General features: G+C 37.2%; 1 long non-coding RNA gene across 2 annotated transcripts; it reads right to left on the bottom strand.

Annotated features, from left to right (window-relative positions):
• Positions 1–209: 209 nt before the first annotated feature.
• LOC148178096 (uncharacterized) lies at positions 210–1,543 on the bottom strand. Of its 2 annotated transcripts, XR_015769772.1 has the most exons (4): positions 881–1,543; positions 512–817; positions 347–460; positions 210–296 (listed from the first exon to the last, which is right to left on the bottom strand). It is a non-coding gene; the product is annotated as an uncharacterized LOC148178096 (long non-coding RNA). The 2 variants fall into 2 exon arrangements; XR_015769771.1 differs by having other exon boundaries at positions 512–1,543.
• Positions 1,544–2,421: the final 878 nt, after the last annotated feature.

Raw genomic sequence — 2,421 nt, 5'->3', positions numbered from 1 at the left:
TTTAAGAAAAACCACAAACCTAAACTTGTGTTTGGTTTTGAGTCTTCCCCGATTTCGAAGAGCTTCGACACAGAAATGATCGCTTTCGATTCCATCCTTGAGCGAAATCAACAGACTCTTCAGTCGACAGCGCGCGCGCGCGCGCGCCGCACTGTCACCCAAAGTATCTGGATAGTCCGGTCAGTCCGGAGTTGTTTAGCCTCTAAAACCTCGAGATTTCGCATCCTCTCTTCGGCATCATTCCTATGCCTGAGTTGAGTGTTGATGTAATATCACGCCTTCCACCATCTTCCTTCCTGCAAGAAGTGTAAAAAAGTTTCATCAAGAACATGTTTGTTTATCTCACCTGAAAAACTCTTCTTACTCTGTGCAGTCAATTGCTGTTTCTTCACGGCAAAGCTTTTAATTGCGCCTGCTTCTTGACCAACAGGAAAGACAACAAAGTTGTGTTAAGCTGCAACTAAGAGATTAAGGTGAGACCATGAATGGAGAGAAAAGAAAACAAACAAACCTTCCATCCTTCCTGAACAAACAGATCTCGCGTTTTCAAGAAACCAATAAATGATGTTTCCTTGACTTCACAAAATAGCTCACAAGACACCAGATGACCTTCAGAGCCTTTGTAGTACATATTTTCTTTCTTGACAACTGCATCTCGATGATGCTCTGTTTCCGTTGGTTGAGTTCCTTTGGCTCTTCTCTAGAGGAGAATACTCGTTTTCTGCTCGTAGACTCAACATTGCAAACTTCGTGCTCCCGCAATGCAATAAGGCAACACTTGAAACATCTCCCAGTCACTGAACGACATCTTCAACCACTGGAAAAAGAACATTTGACTTTGAATTTAACCTTTTTCATCCATATTGCAGTAAAGCAGCACCTTTTTCGTGATGGATCAATTCACTGTACTCTGGGAGCACTGAATGGGTGGTTTCTTCAATTCTGTGCAATAACTTGCAGAGTCCTTTAGCGTTGAGCGACGACAACCGCCTTTTCGACATCTTAGGCTATGGGTATCATCCATCGATTCAGTCTCTTAATAATAAACTCTGGTAATGAAGTTGGAACCTGAAATACCACGAAACATTTCAAGGCTGGAATTCAAACAGTTTTCAGCTTACCTGCGTTTAAAAATTTCAATAAGACCCATCAATTTGTTGCAAATCAACTCCAACTAAAAATAGCTTCAAATGAACTTCTTAACTTGTGTAATTTCTTTGCTACCATGCCCAGAAGAACGAGAAAGTAAACAGTAAAGAATTTTGGTAGTCTCTTGTGCAAGCAGGATCGTTGTTAATCATTTGTTGTACTCTGAAAATAAGTTTAGTAAATCATGAACATAACCTCAATGTGTGCTGTCAAAATATTCAAGTTAAGACATACGTTAAGATAGAGACACAATACCATTTTTAAATAATTAATAGAATCGTAACCAAGTCGTGAATGTTAAATCAGACTTCAGATTCTTACTCCTGAGGACAAAATTAATAAAAAGAGGATTTTCTTGCTTTAATTTTCATCGAAAAACTGCAAACCAAATAAAAGTTTGAAAAATTAATAAAACATTAACGGAGCGTCGGATCGAAAAATCTTTGACGGATTCTTGTTCCTGAGGTCCAAATTGATGGAAAAAGTCGGTTTCAAAGAGATTTTATTTTTTGTCGAAATCGCCAAAAATCCATGATGTTTAGTCTTTGAACTTTTTTTGGCGAAAAACGCGAAAGTTCGCAGATCGACACGAAACTATGCACATGGCATAATTTGACATTTCCACATCCATTTTTGGTCTCCGTTCCTCGCTATCTGCAAGATTTTTTGAGAAAATGCAAATTAAAAATTTTAAAATTCAATTTCCCGCGTCAAGCAATCTGTCAACGAAGCATAGAAGCTAGGACATGCGTCAACAGTCTTTAGTCCATAAATAATATTAAATAAAATATTAACAAAGTCGTAAATCTTAAATCAAAGTTCAGATTCGTTTTTCTGAGGTTAAAATTAACAAGTTAAGTAGTTTATTGTATTTATTTACACCGAAAAGTGAGAGAAGTTTTTCCATAAAAGCCACCTAGCGGAATAACGCCGAAGTTGATAGTTCACGCCTCCTCTCACCAGAGGGCTAAACTTTTGTTTTTAAAACTTACAATTTTTGAATCAAAACCATTTGCAGGAATAAGGAAGAATGATAAAAAACAATACCCTCAAATTAAACTAAAGGAGTATTAATAAAATAAAAAAACACAAACTCGACACTCTCCCTCCTTCTTGCAAAAAGTGTGAAAAAGTTTCATTAGGAACATGTTTGTTGGCTTACCTAAAAAAGACGAGGGAAACAATCTGAAATGGACGAAACTATCCATTCTTAATTAATGGTAATTGATTATTGCTCTAATTCCAACTGATCCAAGAGCCAAGAGCCAAGGT

Source organism: Gnatocerus cornutus, chromosome 3, assembly GCF_029298725.1.
Source record: "Gnatocerus cornutus isolate USDA-ARS CGAHR chromosome 3, icGnaCorn1.1, whole genome shotgun sequence".
NCBI lineage: Eukaryota > Metazoa > Arthropoda > Insecta > Coleoptera > Tenebrionidae > Gnatocerus > Gnatocerus cornutus.
The sequence above is the reverse complement of the archived record's forward strand: the minus strand, read 5'-3'. Positions and strand labels throughout refer to the sequence as shown.